Source organism: Rhinolophus sinicus, chromosome 9 (genome assembly GCF_057876585.1).
Source record: "Rhinolophus sinicus isolate RSI-liver-muscle chromosome 9, RSI-T2T, whole genome shotgun sequence".
In the NCBI taxonomy this organism is placed as follows: Eukaryota; Metazoa; Chordata; class Mammalia; order Chiroptera; family Rhinolophidae; genus Rhinolophus; species Rhinolophus sinicus.
The window spans coordinates 28213730-28230166 of NC_142509.1; positions in this window are offsets into that span (position 1 = coordinate 28213730).

Consider the following 16437-nt stretch of genomic DNA (forward strand, 5'->3'; position numbering starts at 1 on the left):
CCAGTGCTTCTGGTCACGATGTGAATTCACTTTACATCTCTGCTAAAGATGTGTTAGGACCCAATGATTGCAAGAGACAAACATCCAACATGAATTCGCTTGAATAAAGTGGCTCACATAATGAAACCATGAGATTGTCCTGGTTGGAGCTGGCCACCGGGATGGGTGGAACCTGGGACTTGAATATCCCAGGGATTCTCTGTGCCTCTCACCTGATGACATAAATAAAAAGCTAACAGGAGTGGGCTTGTGAGCTGGCAGGATGGGACAGGCAAAGAGTTAACATGAGTGAGCTTGTGGGCTAACAGGCACGAGCTGAACATTAACCAATTGGCTCTGAACCCCCCAGCTTGTACTGCACCTGCAAGCTGACAAACACCTTACCTCCATCATCGGTGGGAACAGGACAGTTCCCAGGAGAAGACTATTGTAATTGCAGCCCTCCGGCAAGCTGATAAGTACCCTACATCCTGCTTAGAAAAATGTAAAACCCCAGCACTCCTCATCGGGGCAGCTGTCACTGTTGGGCACTGCCCTGGCAAACCTCCCTTTGCCAGTAACTTTCAAGATATTCTGCAGCTGTTTCCATCAGACTCTGCCCTGGCAAACTTCTGCCAGTATCTCTCTTACCCCTCTGTCTCCGCAACTCTCTCTCTCTCTCTCTCTCTCTCTCTCTGACTGCCCTGGCAAAGCTTCTTCTGCCAGTTCCGAACAGAACTCTCTCTCTCTCTTTTTGACTTTCAATAAATCTTTTCTTACTCTAGAGTCTCGTAAAATCTTTTGCATTCTGTGAACGACCAGGGGTTAATTCTGTGCCAATACATCACCCTACATGCTGCTCTCCGCATATTGGCTTCATTTTCCCCATGAACAACTTCACTAGGTGGAGGCATGGATATTGGATGCTGGGCTGTCATCTTTACAGCCTTGTGATCAGGGAGGAAAGACACCCTCTTCTCCTGCGCTGCCCCCTCGTATCAGTTAGAAGAACCCGAGGGAAGTACTTTGATTGGCTTGCCCTTGGACCAACCACTGTAGTCTGGGGAGTAACGTATAGACTAAGCCAGGAGCCCATACCTCAGGAATTCTCACATACACGGTGGCTGCAGGGGTTGTTGGGACCGTGCAGCCACCAGATTTTGTATCTTTCAGGGAAAATGAAGTCTTATACATCATCACACCTTTATTCTTAATGAATCGATTCCATTTCCAGGGCTATCAATAGTAAATCCTTTCCCTTCCAAGTGCAAATATTTTGAATATTTTAATGATTGCTTTCCAAAGCCTACTTTCAAAATCACTCTTCAAAAAGTTCGTGCCAGTGTGTACTGCCACACACAGATGGTGGTGGGCATTCTTGGATTGTAAACCGTCATTGATCTGTGCTGGTGATCGAGGGTGATTTTTCCTTCCCAGGTGATAATGGCAGTGTCTGGAGACATGTTGGACAGTCAAAGCTGGGATGATGCTACTGGCATCTAGTGGGTGGGTAGACAGGACGCTGCGAGACAGCTTATAATGCACAGATAGCAGCTCCCCGCGACGAAGAATTATCCGGCCCCAAATCTCAATAGTTCGGAAGTTGAATATCTCTGATCTATACAAACAGATATGGTCTTTATTTTTGAATATAAAGTAGTTGCCACAAGAAGACTTTCCTAGACAGGAAAACTTTGGCAGCTGGTCTTGACATGTTCAGGTAAACTTGAAAGCCTGTTTTTCTAACTTGGGAGGAAGGCAATGAATAAGGCTAGTAAATGTTTTCAAGGTGTTTGGCTAATCTGCTCAGAAAACTCACTCTTCCAAGCTCTGTTGGACTCTTTGTTTTACAGGTGGTATTTAAAGCACGTTAGCAAAAGAGGGATAGCTCAGATTACGATTAAATATGAGAATTACCAATGTTTGGTTTATTTCTATTCTGACCCTTGGAAAATAATAGTCATTTACTGTCCATTAAGGAAATGTAATGCATGACAAATAGAATGTTAGAAAAACCCACTAACAAAGTGTGGCCTCAGCAAATTATACAACAGAATATAATCTATCTTTAACTTTTAGCCTCCTTATTTTGCATCTTTCTCCACACCACTCACCGTCTCCCTCCACCCATCAACCCCAACTAATGGTACCAACTACTTCTTCTTTTCAGAAGTAGTATAATGAAGCAATAAAAGGCGGGACTCCGGCACCAGCCTGCCTGGATTCAAATACTGCCTCTATTTGTTATTATTGGTGTAACTTTGGGCAACTTACTTAACTAACCTTAGTTTCCTTGTCTGTAAAATGGAGCTGATAACACTACCTCCCTATAGGGCTACTGTGAGAGTTAAATGGTTCATATACACAAAGGACTTAGAACAATGCCCAAAACATAAGTACTGTGTATTAGTATAATATTATTTCCAATTCTGTACCCCTTTATCAAAATCAGTGTCATACGCAATATGAAGCTTAGTATGGAGTGGTGGTTATATTGGCATTATGTTAGTTTCAGGTGTACAGCAAATGATTATGTATCTAATCATTTTGTAATGATTATGTAAAATGGTGAGCACATTAAGTTTAGGTAACATCCATCACTACACATCATTACAGTTTTTTCTTTTTTTAAAAAAAAGATTTTATTGTCTGTGTCTATGAGTTTCTGTTTCTCATTTGTTTGTCTTGTTCTTTTGTTGTTTTTGGTTTATAGTTTAGTGGTTGCCAGAGGGTAAGGGGGGTGGGGGGTGGGGGGTGGGAGATGAGGGTAAGGGGGATCAAATATATGGTGATGGAAGGAGAACTGACTCTGGGTGATGAACACACAATGGGATTTATAGATGATGTAATACAGAATTGTACACCTGAAATCTATGTAATTTTACTAACAATTGTCACCCCAATAAATTTAATAAAAAAGAAAAAGATTTTATTGGGGAAGGGAAACAGGACTTTATTGGGGAACAGTGTGTACTTCCAGGACTTTTTCCAAGTCAGTTTGTTGTCCTTTCAATCTTAGTTGTGGAGGGTGCCGTTCAGCTTCAAGTTGTTGTCCTTTCAGTCTTCGTTGTGGAGGGCGCAGCTCAGCTCCAGCTCCAGTTGCCGTTGCTAGTTGCAGGGGGCACAGCCCACTATCCCTTGCAGGAGTCGAACTCGCAACCTTGTGGTTGAGAGGATGCGCTCCAACCAACAGCCATCGGGGAGCTCAGTGGCAGCTCAGCTCAAGGTGCCGTGTTCAATTTTAGTTGCAGGGGGCAGAGCCCACCATCCCTTGCAGGACTCGAGGAATCATGGCAACCTTGTGGTTGAGAGCCCACTGGCCCATGTGGGAATCGAACCGGCAGCCTTCGGAGTTAGGAGCATGGAGCTCTAACCGCCTGAGCCACCGGGCCGGCCCACAGTTTTTTCTTGTGATGAGAAATTTTAGGATCTACTCTCTTAGCAACTTTAAAATATACAATAAGTATTGTCATCGTAGTTGATTCTTATTTGTCTCTCAATGATCTGAATTCTTAAAATTTAGGGATATTACTTGAAATTAATAAATTTAGAGCTGGAAAAAAATCTCTCTCTTCTTGGTCCATTTTCCTTTTCCTTGTCCTTTTCCAGGGTCTACATGCCTTCACTGCTGGAGAATTTAGTATGTTTCTTTTGTCTTCTACCCTGAATAAAACGAAGAAGTAGTATCTGTTTTGCTGTAATCGGTGAACTAGGAGTCAGATAACATGGGTTCCAGCCTCATCTGAACTCTGCTTTTGACTGGCTGCAGGGCCTGTGCAAGCTGAGTCTCAGTTTCCTCATCTGCAAAATGGGAATAATTTTACCTGCTCAGGGTCTACCTCACAGGGTTGCTTGCTGTGATGTTGAGTTGCAATACTGTATGTGAAAATGCTTCATCATTGATAAAGAAACACAAACACCTAAGGAATTACTTATAGATCAACCGGCATAGAGCCTAGAACACAGTAGGTACGGCATAATTGTTGTTGGGTGGCATTTTTTCCTGTGGGAACTGCACCAGTAACAGCCACCAGATGGCAGCAAAGAGCAAGCTTCCCTCCGAAGCTCCCTGAGAGGTTTTAGGTGGTTCGCCCTGATTTCTATCAAGTTGAGTCCCTTCGTCACTTCCCACTTCCCCAACTCTTCCCTACTCCAAACCCACCCGCGCGTCTTCTTTTTTCTCTTTCTCTCAATTCCTACTATGGGAATGGTATCCCCCCGCAACCCCCAAAAATGTATTGACAGGCAAATTGGAAGAGGCAGCAATTTCTGTGTTCAGAGCCTCAAGTTAACATGAATTGGCAATGGGGATTAAACCTAGGGGAATCATGAAATAAATTTCAGGCAAAATGGGTGAAAATTGATGGGGCAATGGGAAAAATGACAATACTTAAGCAGATTACTTGTTTTTTAAGTTCCTGTGTGAGGTGGACCATCCATCCACCCCTCATCCATTCCACAAACATTTATTCCTGGCTTGGGAATGCAGAAGCAGCCCCAGTCCTCGTGGAGAAAGGGAGACAAATATTGGACAAGTAATTAATTACACATGTGATGTGAGCTAGGCCATCTAGGGAACCCTGAGGGCTTATAATGGGACGACCTAATTTTTAGCGGAGGTCAGAATAGGCCTCTCTGGACAAGTGATGCTTGAGCTGAGACCCAAGGAGGAATATGAGCTGGCAAGGTGAAAAATGAGGGCAGGGAGTGGATAAGAGCCCTCTACACAGAGGAAATCACATTCTTAATGGACCAATAACCTTCATGTAATGTCAGAACAATCTGGTGGAGAAAATGTATAATGACCAAAAGCTACCAGCATTCAAGGACACTTAACACATTTCTTTTTTTATTTATTACAACATCATGTATACACAATCCCTGTCTTCACGGAGCTGATAGATCAGCTGGAACACTGGGTACCTCCCCCCATACTCTCTTTGGCTTAACTTCAGGGCAGCTCATATGAAACATTGCCACGTTTTGCTAACGTCTTTTTTGGATCCGTGTTCCTATTCCTCTGACCTTTCCTCGTCACCTCTCCCCCAACTCTTGTTGGACTCGGGGTTCTTAACCAGAATTCACAGACCCCCCCCCCCCAAGGGGACTATGGATGGAAGTCAGGCATCCATGAACTTGGCTGGAGGAAAACAATCACTTCTTTATTTCCATCAAGTTCTCATTGAAGGGCAGCGTCTCTCCTTCCATTATGAATGTAGGCAGCGAAACACAGGCGTGGTCGTGGTGCCTGTGACTTTGTCACCTGTGGAAGCCACAGATATTTGCATGTTACAGGTGTAACTGTTGCTGATCTCTCAAAGTGAACGCTCACCACTATGAAATTATGGCAGTTTTTAGAGTTGCTGCCGAATGGTATTAGTTAGTGCATTAGTAAACACACCCATATTACTATATCCCAAACTAGTTTTTGAAAGTATTTTGAGAACTGTATTTCAATGTAGTCCATTCCTTAGTGTTTTATTTTAGGCGCTTAAAGCCATTCTGAGAGGGTCCTTGAGCGTCATAGGCCTGCCAAAGGGACTCCAAGCACAGAAAAGGTGAGAAACCTCAGTAAAACCCAAGAATTCCTTGAGCTTGGCCTCAGCTCTCCTCTTTTTGGGTGGACTCAAGGCCATGTGATGACTTTGGTGGGCCTGACACACTTTTGCCTTTGGGGCTCCTCCTCCATAAAAGATACTAAAAATTACATTTTACAAAAAAAAAAAATTACATTTTACGACTATGTAGGTATAAAGACGCATGTAATCCAGACTGGATTCATTATTATTATTATAGTTATTTTTCTTTTGCTGTTAAAAAGTAACTAAAACCTTCTTTTTTGTGGGCCCTAGACACTGGGGCTGCCGCACCTGATGCAGAAGTTAGCCCTGCGTGAACTCATCCATTTCCAGTTTTTCAAGTGTTGCCTATGTTCCAACGATGCTCAGGGCTCCACCTCCAGCCCCCTCATCTTTCTTTTCTTTTTTTAAAGATTTTATTGGGGAAGGAGAACGGGACTTTATTGGGGAACAGTGTGTACTTCCAGGACTCTTCTCCAAGTCAAGTTGTTGTCCTTTCAATCTTAGTTGTGGAGGGCGCAGCTCAGCTCCAGGTCCAGTTGCCGTTGCTAGTTGCAGGGGGCGCAGCCCACCATCCCTTGCAGGAGTCGAACCGGCCACCTTGTGGTTGCGAGCCCGCTCTCCAACCAACTGAGCCATCTGGGAGCTCAGCGGCAGCTCACTGACTTCATTCTAGTTGAGGAGGGCGCAGCTCGCTGGCCCATGTGGGAATCGCACCGGCAGCCCCGTTGCCCATAGCTCACACTCTAACCAACTGAACCACCCGTCTACGCCTCCCCCCACCCATCTTTCTTGATGGTCAGGCAGAGCAGACCATCCAGTCACTCACAGAATATCCACACTGGCTCTCCCAGAGGTATGTTAAGGCATCCGGTCTGCACCGCGCACACTGCTTTGCTCTTTCAATCTGCTTTTACTCCTCTGTCCTCATTTGTACCACCACCCAACCAGTCTAAACGGAGAGACCTCGGGTCATCTGTGACTCCTTCCTCTTCTCCACTCTCCACGCCCAGTCAATTACCAAATCCTGCTAATACCACGTCCCGCGTCTCTCCCAGGTCCAGCTCCTACCCTCCAATCCCAGAGCCACGTGCCTGGAATTCTCTCACAACTCCCCGATGAGTCTTCCTGTGTCTCTCTTTACCAGAATCACCTCGCTGGAATCCTGATCTCATCAGCTCCCACCAAGGCTCAATCCTTGGACTGTTCCCCACTGTCCAAATGAACTGTGGGGTTTGAACTTAGAAATTTGTTAAAAGCGCAGATTTCTGGGTCCCACTGCAGAGATGAGCTTCCAATTCATTTCCTGTCAGATGGAGATCTAGAATCTGCATTTAACCAACAAATACCCAGGTTATCGTTTGTGGGGCAGTTCTTGGAGCATATTTGGAGAAGCCCTAGAATACCAGATAAATATAACATGGCATTCAATGTTCTTCCTAACCTAACTCCTTCTACGCCTTTTAAACCTTTTTCTTGTCCCACCCTCTAGGGATCTCAGCTACCCATCACTCGTCACTACAGTTTATACCTCTGTACCTTTGCTCATTCTCCAAATCTAAAATACTCTCTTTTCCCTACTTGTTGAAGACCTCCTCATCTTTTGGGGTTCAATTCAGAGGCTACTTATTTTTCAAATCCTTCTTTGACCCCTCCAGGTAAAGTCAATCATTCCCTTCTCTATGCTCCCACACCACTCTGGACAAACCTCCAGTATCACATGTTTATTATGGAGAGGAATGGGTGGACGGGCTGTTCAAAACCTTCAACAGCATTATGGCATGTTGACCAGTCCCGTCATAACTCAGAAGACTGAGTCACTCTTGTGCCTCGTTTGTGGGGGGAGTCATCCCAGGAAGGACTGGTCATAGTAGCGAGGAGGTATAGGAGAGGAACAAGGTTTTGAAAGAAGCAGCTATTCACTAACTGGCGCGCAGGTATTTCAACATTTTAACAATCCGTATGTACATAGTGGCTAACGAGTAGCCACTTGTGTGGAAGCATGTGTGTGTACATGCATGTGGATGTATGTGTACATGTGTCTGTCTGGCTAGGTTAAGAGCACAGATCTGTGCAATCTATTGCTCATCCCAATTCATTTTCTAGTCAGTAGCTTTACCCAGCTCTTTCAATGGGCTTTGGACCACCTGTAATACTGATGGGTTCAAATGTCAACTTATTTTCCTTTCTTTTTCCACCCCTGGTACAATATGGCTGGGCAAGTAAAAAAAAAAAAAAAATCAAAAACCTTAAAAATAACTGAGAAAGGGCCGGCCCGGTGGCTCAGGCGGTTAGAGCTCCATGCTCCTAACTCCGAAGGCTGTCGGTTCGATTCCCACATGGGCCAGTGGGCTCTCAACCACAAGGTTGCCAGTTCAATTCCTCGAGTCCCGCAAGGGATGGTGGGCTCTGCCCCCTGCAACTAAAATTGAACACGGCACCTTGAGCTGAGCTGAGCTGCCTCCCGAATGGCTCAGTTGGTTGGAGTGCATCCTCTCAACCACAAGGTTGCCGGTTCGACTCCCACAAGGGATGGTGGGCTGTGCCCCCTGCAACTAGAAAACGGCAACTGGACCTGGAGCTGAGCTGCGCCCTCCACAACTAAGATTGAAAGGACAACAACTTGACTTGGAAAAAAGTCCTGGAAGTACACACTGTTCCCCAATAAAGTCGTGTTCCCCTTCTCCAATTAAAAAAAAAAATCTTAAAAGAAAAAATAACTGAGGAAAAGGGCATCAGAATTCTTGCAGGTTTGCACATTCCTGGGCCCCCACCAGATTAGAATTTCTGGGTGGGAACCAGAACCCTACATGCTCAATAAGTTTCCCCCAAAAGATTCCAATGAATGTTAAAGTAGTAGACCCGGCCCCACACCTCTTGAATAAGAATCTCTGAGGGTGTGGCCTAGACGTTGCGTTTTATAAAACCTCTGAAGGTGATGTTGCTTTGCAGTCAGGATTGAGAACTACTGGTTTAGGAAATTCCTAAACTGGCGAGACAATCCCTGAACAGTGGAATTGAATGTTTACTGTTGTTAATAGGTAGTGCTCTCTTTGGAATCTGAACTTTTATGTTGCTTTTTTGTATGTTGGGAAGGAGGAAAGCGCCTTCTTATTTTGACTGCTGTCAGTGGGAAACTGCTTAGCAAGTCAAGTCATGCACTTGTATTCTGTGCAAGTCACGATGATTATTAAGGGCTCGAAATTGTCTTCAGCGTGGGCAGAGCTGGAACTGGCTGGCTTCTCATTCATTGGCTTCATGGTAATCAGTGGGGCAGATGGCCTGACTGCAATCCCTGATGTCTGTGCACTGCTTTGCACAGTCCTCTGGTGAAATAATTACCTCTTCTCCTCCTCGGTTCAGGGGATCAAAGTAAGGCACAGAAATTTAAGGTTGCTGCTCAAGGTTGGATATCTTGCAGGTGTCAAAGTCAAAGATAGAGTCTCTAAAGCCAGGTTCTATACAGCACAAAGTGGTCAGCTGAGAATATGCTAGGCAATTGGGCACTTAGAATAAGCGTTTTGCATGACATAGTGTTGGAGGAGGTAGTTGAGAGGACGTGACTGTCAGCTGACCTGCAAGCTGGCTCCAGGCAACTGGGGGCGCCTCACTCCCTCCCCTGTCCTTGGAATGTACGTTCTGCCCACCGTTCCCACAGTGGGAGCTATTTTCAAGGATGCAGCCTTCAGAGAGCAATGTATTGTTGAGACCATCTGGACTGAATACGTGACTGAATCCTGTTACGGCCTCTATGTAAACATTTTAGATTCTAGCAGTTGGGTGCAGGGATCGACCTGTCTTGCAGCCACCCAAGACAAGCCTCGTATGTAGATTTCCTTGCTTATTAAACCTGCCACCTACCAATCTGGACTGGTCTGCCTCTTTCTTCTACCTCTCCTTGCCCTTCATGTATAGGAGCCAGTTTCAGATTTCACCTGGGAAGTCCCTGAGTTTGTGAACCAACCCATAGATCCCTTGTATTCCCCCTTCAAAGTTTTCATTACACAAGCTGTACCCGTAGGCCAAATCCATCACTTAATTGTTTGTGTCCACTTGGCTAATATAGACCCAATCTAATGGCAATAGATTAAGTGCTCACTATCAGATGTAGGACCTGGACCAGTCATTTCAACGTTTGTGCAAGGCCCTGGTGGGCTGGAGCCAGACTAGCTATCAAGAGCCAACTGTGTACACTTCTTCCTGCCTCCACGTCCAATGGCATCGCTTTGATAATTTGAAATTGTTCACAGTGGGCATATTTACACCACAGAAATTGGCCAACACAACAAATCAGATTTTGTTGTTGTTGTTATTATTATTTTTAACACCCGGAGAGCCAGTTGTTGAACCTTTTCACCAGCACACCACTGGTCAGCTTAGAGATTTACCCAAACCCTTCAGGCTTTCACAAATGGTAGAAACAACCAGCTACTGTGAAGAAAAAGATTGATCTGAGTGTTACCTTTGGTACAGTCTACATAGATTTATTTATTTATTTATTTTTAAGATTTTATTGGGGAAGGGGAACAGGACTCCATTGGAGAACAGTGTGTACTTCCAGGCCTTTTTTCCAAGTCAAGTTGTTGACCTTTTAATCCCAGTTGTGGAGGGTGCTGTTCAGCTTCAAGTTGTCCTTTCAGTCTTAGTTGTGGAGGGTACAGCTCAGCTCCAGGTCCAGCAGCCATTTTCTAGTTGCAGGGGGCACAGCCCACCATCCCTTGCGGGACTTGAGGAGTTGAACCAGCAACCTTGTGGTTGAGAGCCCACTGGCCCATGTGGGAATCGAACCGACAGCCTTCGGAGTTAGGAGCACGGAGCTCTTAACAGCCTGAGCCACCGGGCCGGCCCCGGATTTTCTTTTTAATGCAGCAGACAAATGTCAACTTTTAACTGTGCTATTATCTCTCACCTATCAAATCGATCTGAAAGGATCATGATAATATTCAGAATTGGCTAAGGTGAGGGGGAGAGGATACTCAGGCGCTGGTGATGAGAAAACAAATAGTACAATCCTTCTGAAGGGCAATTGACAAAATTGTGTCAGAAGCCTTAAGCTGATGTCCAAACTTTCTCAGTTTTCGTCAGGAAACAATTGGAGATGTCTGCCACATGATGTGCTTAAAAATGTTCGCTGCAGCATTATGTACGTCAGTGGTTCTCAACACTGCTTGCATATGAGATTCACTTGGGGAGTTAAAAGCAGTATACCAGTGCTTCTCAGTCAAGGGGGAGGTGTTGGGGAGAATTTTCCTCTCGGGGACATTTGGCAATTATCTGGAGACATTTTTGGTTGTCACACCTGGGAAGGAGTGTGCTATTGGCATCTCATGGGTAAAGGCCAAAGATGTTGTGAAACATCTCACTGAAAAGCTCCCCACTACAGAGAATTCTCTGGCCCCACATGTCTGTAGCACTGAGGTTAGGGAACTGCAGTGTACTGAGGTCTGGGTTCTACCTCAGACCAATTCATTCCATCAGGAACTTTGGGGAAAGAGCACTGGTATTTAAATAATAACAGTCAGCCTGTAACTGTGCTGTCAGACTGGAGAACATCCAGTATTTATATTAAGAAAATTGGAAATAACTTATATAATCAGCAACAAGACACTAGTTACATAAATCTGGCAGTTTCATAATAGCATGATATCCTGAGTACAGTAAAGAGATTAAACATCAAGAACAAAAGAGAAGAAACAATAGAAAGCTGCATGAAGGACATAAAAAAGCAATTCTCAGGGAAAAAACAATAAATGAGCAATATATATCTATTTCTCTACCTATCTATAAAATGAACAAGCTCACTAACAATTAGGGAGATGCAAATAAAAACAACCATGAAATATAATTTTTACCTATCAGATTAAACGATCTAAAAAATTGATACTCTCCAATTTTGGGAAGGGTAGAGAAAGGGTAGAAAAATGGGGACTTTCATAAGTTCTTGGTGGAAGTGCAAGGTAGCACATCTTTTGGAGGGCAATTTGGCAATATGTAACAAAATTTAAAATACATTATTAATTATGTATTTTATCGACTTATTAATTCTGTACCTAAAAATTTATAGATTTGCAAAGTATACAGAATTAATAAGTCAAATGAAATACGCATTTAAAATTTTGGTAGATATTGCCAAGTTTGCTTTATGCACATGCATACACACACACATCACATACTATATTGTATTAAGCAATTTACACGATATAATATATAGATAGATAGCTATACATGAACATGTTTATATCTATCTATCTGAAATAAAGAGACAGAGAGAGATAGGGCATGATAGAGAAAGAAGCAAGAATTGAAAAAGTATCCAAATAGAGCTAAAAATTATTGCATATTTATGCAATAGCCATAAAAGAGATCTAAAATATATTGTTAGATTAAATAATAATTTGTTGAACAATAACACAGTGATTCCGTGTATGTGTATGTAAACAGAATATTCTGGCAGGAGACACAAGAAACTTTTTACAGTAAAAGTGTCATGAAATTTTTTTTCCTTTTCTACTCTTCTGTATATTTGGATTTTTTACCGAGGGTATATATTTTTATATATTCAAAACTATTTAAATACATTATGCAAAAATTTTTGTAGGAAAAATATTAAATAAATAATGATATCTGATACACTACAAAGGGAAAAATTAAACTCCAAAACAGTTTATACAATAGACTTGTTTTTAAAACATTCATAGAAAATAAGACTGGGAAGTATATACATCAAAATGTTTCACTGTTTGGAAGTTTGGAGTTTTGTTTGTGCTTTAAGCTTTTCTCCCTTTTCCAAAATTTCTACAAGGAGCTTGAGATTCCTCTGACATGAGAAATTTTTCAGACCTATAAGAAATGTTGGTTTTCTCATGCAAGTGCATCTCCACACAACTGTTAAGACATTGTACTTGGCTCTAGTGTAGTAAAGTGCAAAAATAATTGGGCTGTGAGTACAATGTTTTGCGGGGCATCTGTGATGACGCTGTGAAGTGGATCAGCTGCCACAGTGACCCTGGGAGGCCTTTGTTAAAAATGGCACTTCTTCAACACGTGGGTCCCAGAAGCACTTCATTTTTGGATCCATTTATTTAACGTGAAAAATGTGTCTGCTGCAGCAACTCATTGTCATCTCAAGTGCATAGGCACGATATTTACTTTTCGCGGAGCAGGGTGCCCATGTCTCAAGGGGGAAGCACGGTCCCTCGTTCAACATGCATTTGTGGGGGGCTGACTTATGCTTCGGGCACTGTTTTGGGAATTTGGGTTCCAGTGGTAAAGGAGACATCCAAGGTCCCTGCTCTTAAGAAGATGACATTGTATGGGTGATTAGGAAGATAAACTGATAAACAGATGAACAGGGCAATTACAGAGAGAAAAAATGCGAGGGTGGTGGGAGAGAATAATTAAATAACTAGGAGTGTCTAATTTTGGATTGTGCGGTCACCCACAAAGGCCGAGGCATTTTAAAATTGATATATAATTGACATTGACAGCATATTAGTTTCAGATGTACAATGCAATGATTCAATATTTGTGTAAGGAGGGCAATTTGAACCGGGAAATAAACTACAAAACAGAACTAGCCATCTGTAGGGCTGGTGGAAGAGCCTAGGTGTAGGAAATGGCAGGTGCAAAGGCCCTGAGGCAGAAACAAGCTTGGCATGCATATTTAAGACAGAAAAAGAAGGCCAGTGTGGCTTTTGAGGGGTAAGTGGAGAAGATGAGGTGGAGAATGTGGGGAACGTTCAAACAGGGTCTGTAGGTTATTGGTAAAGAGTTTGGGTTTTATTCTAAATTTAAAACCAACAATATAATAGCTTACACTTAATTGTGTACCTACTATGTGCAGGCACTGTTCTAAGCATTATACAAGTATTATTTCATTGAATCATTACAACAACCCTATGAAGCAGATATTATTATCATCTTCGTTTTTCAGAGAAGAAAACAGACATCGAGAACTTGTTTCAGGTTACACAGGTAAATAAGTGGCTGAACTCAGATGTGAGAAGCTTGCAGCTTCAGCTCTCACCTTCCTGAAGCCCCCAAACCTCCAGGTTGTAGGGCTAGCTTACTGGAAGATGAGAGGTCACGTGCAACAGAACGGGGACGCCGCAAGTGATAGTACCCACTGCTAATTACTGCGTGGATCATCTAGCCCCGCCCAGCCCAGCCCAGCGTAAGTCAGCCGTGTGGATGAGCCCCGCTGAGCCCAGCAGATCTGTTCTGATGGCTAACCCACATAATCATCAGAAATTATAAATCTCTGTTGGTTTTAAGCTTCTAAATTTGGGATTATTTGTTGCTCAGCGATAGATAACTGAAACATATGCCCAGCCCCTGGTGCTGGAGAGGACCGGTCTGCCAGGAGGGGACTCCAGGAGCCCCTTTTGGCTTGGACTGCGTCCTGGATTGTCTGCTCCACCAACTTCCCACAGTCTGGGACAAGTTCTTCAATATGCAAGCAGGGTACTGTTTGGAAGAGAGAAATAATATACCTGTCATTTAGAAAACAACAGATATCCACTCTATTTTGCTCTGTGCTTCTTGTAGGCAGAAACGTATAAACACCGAGTACCTATTCCATGTTGTCTTAAACTCGTACTTTTGGGATGACTTCCTCCAGGATGGACTGATCTGAATTAAATAGACAGAGACCACAGCCTATGCCATCTGTAATTGCCTCCGTCTTCTCTTGGCCCAATTTGAGAACAAACACATACCTACTGAACCACAAGAGAAATACCGATGGAGGACACATTCAATAAAGCAACGTGTCGGGCGTCAACACTGAGGGCTCCAAGGCAGGACACACACACCTGCTCTGAGTGTGGAGAACAGACTGGCCCTGCGCTCAACCACTCAACACTCCCAGGTCAGGGCAGACCTGGAACCACTCCCGTTTACCACGCAAACTCCACTACGTGATTCTCATCCAGGGGTGATTTTGCTCCCCCAGGGATCGCTTGCTAATGTCTGGAGGTAATTTTGGTTATGACAACTGGGGCAGGGGTTGGGGAGGACATGCTAGTGGCATCTAGTGGGTGGAGGCCAGGGAGTTAACGGAAGTAAAATTGGTAGATAGCACAGGAGTCACAACCTCTTCCCTGGGCCTTAGAATAGTCGTAAACAATAACAAAAGCCCTGTGTTTCAACAGAACACTGAGTCTAACGTTTTACCGTGCTCTAAAACCTGACTGCTCACCACCAACCCAACTCCTAGCTGTGTACCCGGCAGAAATGAAAGCATAACCTCCACACAAAGGCTTGCACGTGTCTGCTCACAGCAGCGTCATTCATGACAGCCAAAATGTGGAAGCAACCCGAAACCAAGCAACTGGTGAATGGAGAAACAAAATGTGCTGTGGCCACACTCTTCTGCATTAAAAGGGAATGAAGTAATGACGTATGCTCCAATGTGGATGAACCCCCCCAAAACGTCACGCCCATTGAAAGAAACCAGACACAAAAGACCACATATTTTGTGATTCCTTATGTATGGAATACCCAGAAAAGGCAAATTAGAAAGACAGAAAATAGATTAGTGGTTGCTTGGGGATGGAGGTGAGAATGGGGATTCGTTGTAAATGGCCACAAAATATCTTCCTGGGGTGAGGAAAGTGTTCCAGCACTGGGTTATAGTGATGGCTGCACAACTTGATAAACTCACTAGAAAATAGTACTGAACTGTACACCTAGAACGGGTGAGCTTTACGATCCGTCGTCACCCCTCAGTAAAGCCTTGCTGTCCCGAGTGTGTCTATGGGCCAGCAGCATCAGCACTTGGGGAGCTACGAGGATTTAGAAAAGTCTAGGCCCCAGACCAGACCTGCTGACCCAGAAGCTGCGTTGTTAGCAAGATTCCTAGGTGATTCGTAAGCACATTGAAGTTTGAGAAGCACTGCTTTTACACTGGGACTTGGCCAAAATGTGCAGAATAAATCTAGACAAGCATAACTTCTGGCAAAAGAACCAAAATAAAAACAAAAATCATGTCTCCAGTCTGTACACTAATAGGACCCCAAAGTATGACTTGCTGGTCCCACTAATATGTAGAAACACAGCATCTCTGATGCAACTTAGACTTAGATTAAAGAAGAGCCATGTGTGTATACTCGGAAAATAATAACTACTGCCACATAGAGAACGCTTTTAAAGTACCAGGCACCAGGCTAACTTTACATAGCGTTTCATTTTCTCCTTGGCATTTCATTGACTCTAAGGTGAGGTAGGTACTATATATTTGCTCCATTTTATAGTGGTGAAACTGAGGCACGAAGAGATGAATTGACTTGTTCAGAGTCACACAGCTTGTAAGGGCCCCCTATCCCATAACCCTGTCGAAAGGGAGGGGAAATCATTCACATGGATGACAATGTTGGAACTTTCCTGCAGGGGGCACCATTCACATTGCATTCTATGTGTGGTTAATATCCAATGTTCCGCTTTTTTACCCATTATTCTTTATTGACTCCTATTGTCCCTTCTGGTGCACAAATTAGGCCAACAGAACCAGATGGAGGATACACAGTAAAAGCTTGAGCCTTGGAAGTGACCTGACTTAGCAAAGTGGGGTGACATTAACCATCAGGGCTGTGCTGGGGAGCTGCAGTCTTGGAAGTGGTCCGCAGCCAGTGTGGAACCAGGCGGCAAGCATGAGACAAAACCCTGCATCTGCAGCTGGGGACCCAGGCCAGGCTGTGTGTCAGTCTAGGCGGACGCCTAGAAACAAGAAGGGCAGAAACTTTAGAAGGCAAAAAGGAGAGTAGTCAAGGCTGGATGGCTGGTTAGCAGCTACAAAATACATTGATAGAGGCAGACAACATCAAGCCCTGTGCCTTTGCCGCAAACGTGGGCACCCTCTCTCCCAGACTGGCTTGGTGGG